General features: G+C 37.4%; 1 protein-coding gene across 6 annotated transcripts in view; it reads right to left on the bottom strand.

Moving 5' to 3' along the window:
* Positions 1-10328, bottom strand: part of hivep2a (HIVEP zinc finger 2a) — a 69506-nt gene that overhangs the window by 29844 nt on the left and 29334 nt on the right. Inside the window, exon 1 of one of the 6 annotated variants that reach the window (XM_053648058.1) lies at positions 5774-9926. The exons of the other annotated variants lie outside the window; for them this stretch is intronic. The gene's annotated coding sequence lies outside the window, so the exon portion shown is untranslated. Of the gene's footprint in view, positions 1-5773; positions 9927-10328 lie in introns of those variants that run through there. 6 annotated transcript variants of the gene reach the window in all.

Here is a 10328-nt window from a genome sequence, read left to right on the forward strand (position 1 = left end):
CTAACTGGGGTGATGGAGGTGTACACACTTAACTGCAAACACGATTAATGCTATTTTGCTCACTGTTTATCTACGTGTAAGCGCTAGTGCCTAAAGAGGCATTTGAAAGCCGATCAGGGGCAAAAAAGAAAGAAAGAAAGAAAGAAAGAAAGAAAATCACATAATAAAATCTACCAGTCGGCCTCTTTAAGAAGGCAAAAGCATGTAGATATAATTCCATAAGCTTTTAGTGCCTGCGATTTGGCTGATGATGTCAGTGATCCCATTGAAGGGGAAATATTCAAGCTCCGACTCACACAGGCATTCACACTCCACTCTTAGGACATAAACAGTCAAGCAGTGTGCATTCAGTCCAGCGCAAAGTCTCTTTAATCGCATTCAGCCCCATTCTTTAACAAAGATTAACATCTGTACTTTGTGTGTAGCTGGTTATAGTCACTGAAAACTTCACATGCACTAGGTGTTGTGGAAAAAATAGACGTATTACAAACCAAAGTATTATGTAAAAATGAATTATTATTTTAGTTGGCCATAGTATAACTATAAACCTAAATCAGTACTCCATGTGCCACCGCAAAGAATGCATGCACTGGGTAGAAGAGCATGAAAGGGCCAGACTAACACAGGCTCCCAGGCTGGAGGAGTTTCCAGTGTTCACATAAAATTGATAATGAGATGTGTACGCAGCAGGAATGGAAAAATCTGAGGTTCCTTATGAGGTTTCCACATTCCTCCCTTCCTGCAGGCCAGACACAAATGCTCTACATCTGCTCAAGAGGTTTGTTTGTGTGTACTTATGTGTACAGTGAGTGGAAATAAATTTCCAGACACTTTTGTTTTTGTTTTTTAATATACGTCCAGTGCACATATAGACTTCTAAATATAAGTGCTGCAAAAAAAAGTCCTGAATGGAAAAAGCTACAGTCAGAGCAAAGACCTTACAAATCACTGGCAGTACAACTGGTTCGATAATATGCACGTGCAAATTCATGGAACCACAACTAATCGTCCCTGGACAGGTGTGCCACACAAGATTTCACAACGTGCTCTCAGACCAATGATAATGAAGAAAAGAGAGAAGGTAGCAGTCACTCGAAAAGCAGGACAACCTGAAAGCAGCAGCTACACAAAGAACTGCACCACAATCATCTCCGTTCCTGCACCTCATGCTAAACTCCTATGCTAAAAAAGAGCACAGAGATGCATGTCTAAAATCATTTAGACAAATCATAACTCTTCTGGGAAATACACTCTGATCAGATGAAACAAAAATAAAACTCTTTGGCAATAATTCTGATCATCATGTTTGGAAAGGTTTATGCGTATGATCCCAAGAACACCAGGATACACAGAACATCACAGTGAAACACAGTGCTGGGAGCATCGTGATATGAGGGCTGATTCTCTGCAATTGGTACTGGGGTGAAGGAAATATGAATGGAGAGATAGCGGGATATATTGAAGAAGAATTTAAATCTCATCCACCAAGAAACTGAATCTATGGAGAAGATGGAAATTTCAATAAGACAACGACACCCAAACACACAGCCAAAATAACTCAAGAGCGCTCCAGACTTGCATCCTATCCTAAAAAGCTAAATACTTCTTCCCGTAGTCATCTCCAATCTGTAAATAATGTAGGATCATGAAGGATGTATTCAAAAGTATAAAGTGAAAAGACATTGTGCGTGTAAATGTGAAATAGATATACACGCTTGAGGTATATTAAACAATAAAAACAAAAGGGTCTGAATACTTATTTCCCATCACAGAGTGTGGGAGCATAAATGTGTCATCACCAACCTAATTGATATTCTATTGGTGGCTATCATATTTATAAATGTAATAGTGCAATAGTAAAGTACCCCATTGTGAATAATTTATGCATTAGCACCTAGAATGTAAAAAATATATATATAAATAATAAAATAGCTGTATTCTTATGCTGAGAACGTTCATACACACCAACCTACATACAACCCTTGCAAAAAGTCTGTCCAAAACAATACAATCTGAGCATGGTGTCTCCTCCTCTTCTGTGGTGCTCCTTCTCATTGTAACCTGGCTGGCCTTGACTGTTTCCACGGGCGATAAACACAGACAGAAACCAAATAAAGATCTGGTTTCTCACAGTAGCCGAAAAGCTTCCTACGCTGCTTTTGTTTGGCGAGTCTGTTTGGGTGATTGCAGAGGGATAAGTGGCCAGCTCTCGTCTGTCTCTCTCTCTCTCTCTCTCTCTCTCTCTCTCTCTCTCTCTCTCTCTCTCTGAGCTTGCTCCTATTTATTAACTCTGAGACAGTAAACTGTGAGCCTTGTACTTAGTGTGACCCTGATACATGTGAAGTGCAAAGTACTCTTACTACTCTTTTAGGTCTCTGGCTCAAGCTTTACAATGGGTAAGACTTAAGTTTTGGCTTTTTTTTTTTTTTTCTTTACACATTCAGGTTTCTTTAATGGTCAGGCTTTCACAGAACTAAGTACCAATGCCTTTTTTTGTTTAAAGGTATAGCACAATACGTATTGTGTCATGTAACATGAAAACATATAACATGAACTTTTCTTAATACCATGTTCAATATACAGTATGATCAACATCTTGCTGAAAGGAAAGCAGTAAAAAAAATAACTGTAGCTAGAATTACTATATGTGCACTGTTACTATATGTGTATACAGTATGTAAGTTTTTGAATAAAATATTTGCAATATTTCATTAGATATACTGTACACTACATGTATGTTTATTTCTTTCCTGTGAGCATAGAGAGAAAGCTGTGTCACAGTGGCTGGCTGTCCTTGCTGTCATGTTTGATGCAGTGTGTGGTCAGACCGGATGGCACTGTAATAAGAAGTATGATGCTAGCGGCGGTTTCCTATTTCCTTCTCGCTGTTCCCCCACACACTTGCACCCCCTGTCTCTCCTTCCACACACTCCACGCACACATACCCCCTGACAGCAGCACTCAAAGACTCCTGCGGTTTTTAAATAGAGCAGCATTGCCTTGTCCTTGGCAACCCACAACTCCCACCTCTACTCCTGAGCTGTGACTTTTATTTATTCCCTTCTTCCATCCCTACTTCGTCCTTCTTTCTGACTCGGCCAGTTGTATCTTGCTCCTTTCAGTGACTAAAAATACTGCCACAGCCTTTGTCCTGCCAAAAGTGGTGTGAGGCATGGAAAAGAAAAATACTTCAATGTAATTAGAGCAGTGCAAAAGGACAGAATGGGGCAAATTCACTTCACCGTCTTTTACACCTTCACCCAAAAGCTCATTTTACAATCAAACTTGGAAGGAGAATTCTTGGGAAGAAAAAAAAAAGTCTTAGAAATACAATGAGTCCATGATGAGAATGAGTCACACAAACAAGTATTATGATTTAATGGCACAAGTCACCAGTCTGGTGAGTAAAGCCAGCTCTGTTTTTTTCCAGTCTTAATGATCAGGGCAGCAGATTTTCCTGGAACTAAAGGAGAGATGGGTGAGGAGCAGATGGAAAGTCAGCCATTCCAGAGTGCTGCAGGCTTGAGCACTGAAAAATGCTGAGGTGAGAGTAAGACTGACCTTGATTTAAAAAAAGAATAATAATAAATCAGTGTGGGTTGTGTGATGGTGAACCAAGCCAGCAGTACAATAGCATACATTCAATCAGGGTTGTAAAATGGGCATTTTAGGTTATATTTTGTAACTGGCTTGTTGAAGGAATGTGCATGGTTTGGCAACTGACAATATTATCAACTACAGTAAACAAAATCAGGAAAAATTCCATGTGTTCATTTAATAGCATGACAATTGATTGAATTGACTGTGACATATCTCATATCCGTGCTATAATTGGCTTACTCACAGGCAGCACGCTGATCGGATGTTTCAGAAGTCACTCACAACACCATAGCAACCATCCAACAAATCCCCTTTCGCTGGAATTTTTTTTTTTTTTTTTTTTTTTTTAAATGTAACATTGTTAGGGTGGTTTTATCCAGCTCATCTTTCCACAAGCTGAGGTGTTCATATTTGGAGCTTATTTTCTCCTGCTACTATAAGAGCACACTGCACCGCCATCTCAGAATTAAAGTATTCTTCATTCTATAGCCTATTATATGTATTTTAATGCAATCACTAAGATACCAGAAAAATGAACTACTGGTTATGGAAATTCTACAGAATAACTGATGACTATTGCTACAGCTCTAACTTTCCATAATAAAAATGAAGTCAGGTGAGCCTAAGATGTTTATTCGACCATGGTCATGTGCATCTACACTTTGGTGAGCAGGTTTCCTCACGTCTGGAGGCTGACAGGAAAATACATAGCCTAGGCCAGGGAAGACAGGTGGGCTCAACTGCAGGCTGACTGTTACACAGTGGAACTAAGCCTATTTTCCTGGCTGCTCTTCCATGCTCTCTTACAGCTCTGCATGGAGTCTAGACCCAGTCCTGTACACCAAATTCCACTTGTCTTCCTCCCAAAAATGGGTTATTTGCCAACACCAAATGCCCTTTCACCTGAGGGAAAGCCAGATGCCTCACCCTATGCCTTAGTTTTATCCAAACAAGAGGCTTGTTTTTTTATTCATTCTTTTCATCATCAAACCTGGGGTAGTGTCAGTGGACCATCTGTGATAGAGGTCCTGGGGCCTACATGCCTATCTGCCCATTTCCTGAGCTCAGCCCACTCACTGGACCTGGCTACTGTACTTGCCAGTTAAAAATGTGCAAAAATAATTTTTTTATGTCATAATAATTGCAAGATTTACCATCATGGCTTCTTACTAAGAAAGCAGGTAATGATCCATAATCTCTCTTCTACCTCCATTCTCTCTTCTTACAGCATGTATCTGCTCCCTACCTTGAAGAAGAACAAGGCCACAATTGGACAGAAGCTAGGCGTTTTGTCCCTTCCTCCTGCAAAGGAGCTGGCATAGGTCTGGGCTCAACAGAAGGCATGGAGAGCTTATCCCAGCAAGAGTGCAGGCCACAAACACACTCACTGACTCGCAGGGAAGGAAGGAGCCTGGTTCAGCTCTGTCTTAACAGCAATACACCTCCACAGTCCTCTGGCATGCGATTTGTTAGATTTGGGTCACAAGCCCCAGCAAGTATGATTCTCTGTGTATTTGCGACCAACTTATTGTGAAGCTGCGCGGGTTTTCAACAGATTGGCTATAATTTGGCTTTAAGAACAACTGCTACTTTGATAATAACTGATACATTACACTGTAAAGTGATGAATACAATATGTACACCGCTCAATTATATGCTCATCTTGATGTCTTTATGAGAATTTGCTTGGGAAAAAATGGTTTTAACGTTGTATTTTTAGAACAGAAAATGTGTAACTGTGACCAAAATAAAACAGACACTTAAAGCGAACCAACTGCCTAAAGCTGGTGAAGAAGACATGACTATATCTCAAGTGACTCCTACACTTCCCACAGCATAGCAAAAGTACTATTTTTCTGTCCAAGTGTAGGTGTTAACAGGTTGGTTAAAACCATAATATAAGTAGTCACATGTAGCTGCATCAAACGACAAAAATCCGATATTTGACTAATTGACTATGTTAGTTTAGTTGTTTATGTGGGAATGTGTTAAAAGCATAATTTCTTATAACATTTATTTGGAGTCTGAGATGACTGTCCGTGTTAGTGCTGGGTAAGAAAAGCTGATTTGAGATCTTTCCTCAAACAGACCTAATCAATAACACATTCAGCATGCAATGGAAGTGAGTATTAAGAAAACAGGGAGATAGAATAAACACTGGTGTGTTGATTACCTGTCATATGGCCCAGCTGGTCTGAGGTCTGTGTAAACAGTCAAATATTGTAACATGAAAAGTCCTGAGAGAACTACAGTGAGTCAACAAATGGTGCAATATATGATAAAGTGTGGTGAAAGTGTGTGTGTGTGTGTGTGTGTGTGTGTGTGTGTGTGTGTGTGTGTGTGTGAGAGAGAGAGAGAGAGAGAGAGATAGAGAGAGAGAGAGAAGGGGAAAAGGTTATTTACATAAAATTATGTGAATTTAGCACATTTTAGTTATTTAAATAATTCACTGGCCATGGTCTTTAAAAGGATCATGTGGTGCGACCATGATTTAGCCACCAAATAATATATTTCCTTAATATGGTAAAAAAAAAAAAATTACAAAGTATTAGACATAACTATGCATTACTTATGAATTTCAGTAAGTCAGCAACATACATTTGTCTTGTAACTAAACCGCTTCCCAATTTATAAACTTTACAGACTTGTTACCAACATAAAACGAATTTTAAAAATGTACAAGACTAATATTCACTTGAGCATAGTGTGTCAATTAATAACAATAGCCACAGAACCTACATTTCTTATTCTGAATTGTAATATTCTTATTGCAATTACTGGTCATGCCACATGATGGGTGATCACACCAAATGATGAGAAGAGCATGCATGGTGTTAAAGAACACGCAATGAGTGTTAAAATCACTTTGTACTTTCCATGGATGGAGGTGTAAAGTCTAACACAGCCTTAGCCATCTTTTTTCTCTCCCTGCAACTTGTGGATGCAGCCCTCCATTTCTCTTTCTGCTACTCCCTGCCTGTCTTTAGCAGGTCACTATTCTTCACTGATAGCCAAAACAATAGCATACAATGTTGTGACGTAAATTAGATATGAAAGAGGCCAATTAAAATGCATGGCATGATAGATAAGAACAGAAGCAGTGCCCATGTAATGGAAAACCAAATTCATCTTGCGTTTTTGAAATAAGAGGTTGACGTATCATGTAAAACATTGTTAAAGTTTCTTTCACCCCCAATTCATACAGTCAATACAGTATATGGAAGCTAAACTGCAAAAACAGCCCTTCAATTATTCATGTTGTGACTCATGTATAAATCACCTTTTTTCATGACAATAGCAGGTCAGTCCCACCTAATTACGATGAAACGATAATGAATGTTTCATCCTATCCCTAGCGCAATACAGAACAACTGTCTGAACCATCTGAGGGTGTTTATTATATACTGATCACAAATTCACAGTTAAAAAAAAAACAACCTGTTGTGTTCTAAGGGATAAAAAATGGTCATATAAAAATATGAGTTTTGGTACATGAAACCTTATATTATAGCATTATAAGTAGAAGTTAGAAGTAGGGCTGCACGATTATGGTCAAAATGATAATCACGGTTATTTTTGATCAATATTGAGATCACGATTATTTATCATGATTATTCATTGATTTTAGGGACAACATATTTTTATTGCACTTTCACATTTAAATAAACAGACCGCTGCTTTCACCTCCATGTTGTGCTACATTCCTGCTAATGTACAAATCTTTGCATCAAATTAGACTGATCCTTAAAATGCATCATCTCGTAGAAGCAAAATATAAATAAAATTGTACCCAAAATATAGGATAAGTATAAATAAAAATGCCATCAACCAAATGAAAACATGCAGTCAAATAAATGCAACCAATTCAGGCCAATTCATAAATGAAAACAACTCAGGCGTATGCAGAAAAGGCAATAACAGTGTTTACAGGAGAGACGCAGCCAAATCACCCAATAGAGAGGTGCAGGGACGATGTCATTTTGGACCGGAACCTGGAAGTTAGTGTCACACTGGTTCCCTCGACAAAAACCCAATAGGATTTTCACGTAGGCTTTTGGATTATCACAAAAAACAATCTCTGTGATCAACAAACGTTTACAATACTAACACGTTTTGTCCATTAAGATAATTTTCAATAATGAAGACAACTTTTATGAAGTTTGAAGCCTAAATACAATCGCCAGAAATAAAAAGCTAACCGTACGCTATAAACGAATTACACCACGGTCGCTCGACTTCAACGTCACCATCACCAAGCTTCAGACAAATTTTCCAAACTTGATTTAAAAACATTTTCCACAATACGGATTTACTCTGTGAATGAATCTTCATCCACCTTTTTTTTTTTGGTAATTGTGCACAGCACACCTGAACCAGTTTATCTGCAAAGACGTTTCCTGTTCGGCGTGATGACGTTTAATGTCCCTGACAACATCTGTAGTCCCATTTAGCAACATGTTAGTGTCATGATTTTCCCTCGGCCAAGTGCTGGAGCTCGCATCGTGCTCTGAAACCCAAAGCTAAGCTCACAGCACAAGCGCTAAAATGCTAACTCATTTCTGGGTTTTGGCATACAAAATGACGTCATCCCCGTGCCACTCTATGGTTGTAAGTGGCTGCAAGTTTAGGAAGCGCTTGATTTGATATGCAGCACTGTTTTCTATGAGCGGAGGACGAACTTTAAACATCATTATCACAGTTGATCATATTCATGTAATTGTGGGCAGTCAAAATCATAATCGAGATCAATATTCGATTAATTGTGCAGCCCTAGTTAGAAGAGTTTTCATAATCAGCCAATTAGAAATATAATAGGGCAATGTTAACATCATATGTTTTTTTAAATATATGTCAAACCTTTCTTTTCTTTTAGCAAGATACTCAGCTCTTGCTTTAGGATCAGAGTTAATCCACTGCCTGTGGCAGACAGTTTTTTCTTTGCTACTCAGTTGCATCTAGACAACAGTTTTCTGTTTTCTCATAAAATTGTACAGAATATAAATAAAATATTTGTCTACAAATCTGGCTTGAAATTGCAGGAGAAAGACATGTATGTATTACAGACAGTGGTCACACCACATGATTTTCAGTCACACTACATGATATTTTCAAGTTTCAATTAAAGTCTATTATAAAATCTGTAAAAGATATAGATTTATAGATATAATTTCGTTTTCATGAGGTCTTACCACATGACAGCCATATAGACAGCAACTATAGAACAGTCTAACAAACTAGATCTAGTCTAAACAAGACTAGATGTTTCCAAGGATCATTGGCAAGTTGTGCTATGAAGTGACTTTTTGTCATTTAATTATTTTCAGTATAAAAGTCTCAAAATGGCCTTTTCATGATGGTTGCACCAAATGATATTTCATAAAATACATGACCTCTAACATCACAGTGAATTATGAAACAGCTATAAATGCTTTGCAGTTATGTTCACTAATGCAAAATACTTTTGAAATTATACTAAATATGGCAAAATTGAAATATACAAAAATGTAGAGTAGTTTTAAACAAGTTTTCAGAATTGCACTAATATTAAGGCAGTTACACCACATGATAATTTGACTATCTAATAAAAGAAAAATGACCAATACATATTGTGTACATATATGAGAGCTAATAGATATGTATGGTGTTTTGTTATGCATTTGAAAGTCAGAAAATCTCTGTCATGTCATCAACTGATATATTTTAGTTGTGAACCTTAGATACTACCAAAGCCTACAGGAAGTGCTCTTTGTTAACTTTGAAGAAATCCAAAGCAAGTGGCAAGGCCAGTATAACTCTCTACCAATCCCTATCATAAAATAATCAACAGAGCAGAGGGTTCTGATAACAGAGACAGAAGCATATGTAACACGCTCACACACACACACACACACACACACACACACACACACACGCTATTAACATTAGCATTTACTTCATCAAATAATAGTAACCAGGAAAATAAGCAGAAGCAAAATCTGCTCACAATTACTTCTTGTTCTACTGCCAAAGCAGAGTAGTAGATGAAGAAGTAAGGATGTACCTTGTAAATGAGAGTCAAACTGCAATCTTGTGCAGTGGTAGGTGTGCTAAGTGGCTAGCACCTTCTGCTATTCATCACTTCTGTGCTTACAAGCTCCTGCTTGCATGGGTATTTATGTTGTATAAAAGAATGCAAGTATTGTGTAATAATAAATATAGCTGGCATGTTAAGAGATTAAGCCCTACCAAGTTGCAAATGAACTCAAAGCTTGTTTGTTAACATATGTCATGGTGATACACATAATTTATAGAACATAATATTTTCTGTATACATGTATATATGTATGTGTGTGTGTGTGTGTATATATATATATATATATATATATATATATATATATATATATATATATATATATATATACACATACATACATACACACACACATACATATATACATACAGGTGCATCTCAAAAAATTTGAATATCATGGAAAAGTTTGTTTTTTTCTGTAATTTAATTCAAAAAGTGGAACTTTTATATATTCTAGATTCAAGCCTTTTTTTGTTTTAATCTTGATGATTACGGCTTACAGCTCATGGAAATCAAAAAGCCAGTATCTCAAAATATTGGAATAAAGAATTTATAATACAGAAATGTCCACCTGAGAAGAGCTCTAATCAGATCATTAACTCAAAACACCTGAAACAAAACTCTTAGTGAGAATTTAATCTCTTAGACATATTGCTAT

The sequence above is a fragment of the Ictalurus furcatus genome, chromosome 2, assembly GCF_023375685.1.
Source record: "Ictalurus furcatus strain D&B chromosome 2, Billie_1.0, whole genome shotgun sequence".
Taxonomy (NCBI): Eukaryota; Metazoa; Chordata; class Actinopteri; order Siluriformes; family Ictaluridae; genus Ictalurus; species Ictalurus furcatus.